This window comes from Mus pahari, chromosome 13 (genome assembly GCF_900095145.1).
Source record: "Mus pahari chromosome 13, PAHARI_EIJ_v1.1, whole genome shotgun sequence".
In the NCBI taxonomy this organism is placed as follows: domain Eukaryota; kingdom Metazoa; phylum Chordata; class Mammalia; order Rodentia; family Muridae; genus Mus; species Mus pahari.
Window position 1 is genome coordinate 92,221,637 of NC_034602.1, and position 387 is coordinate 92,222,023.

The following is a 387-nucleotide window of genomic DNA, read 5'->3' on the forward strand; positions in this document are numbered from 1 at the left end:
CACAGTGAGACCCTGCTTCAAACAAAACACCACCACCACCGTCTACTATATGTGGGCTGGAGGGCTGGCTCAGACAGTAAGAGTGCCCGCTGCTCTTCCAGTGGACCTGAGTTCAGTTTCTAGCCTCCACACTTGACAACTTAGAACCTGAAACTCCAACTCCAGGGGATCTGTCACCCTCTCTTGTCCCTGCTACCAGCACATGAACTCACATGTCATAAACACACACAAAGACATAAGCAAAAAGAACAAGTCTTTTTTTTTTTTTTTTTTTAAAAATCTGCAGTGGGTGCAGAGATGGCTGGGTGTTTATTACCCTTGCACATGACCTGGATTCAGCTCCCAGCAGACAGCTCAAAACCTCTTTAACTGCAGCTCCACGGAATT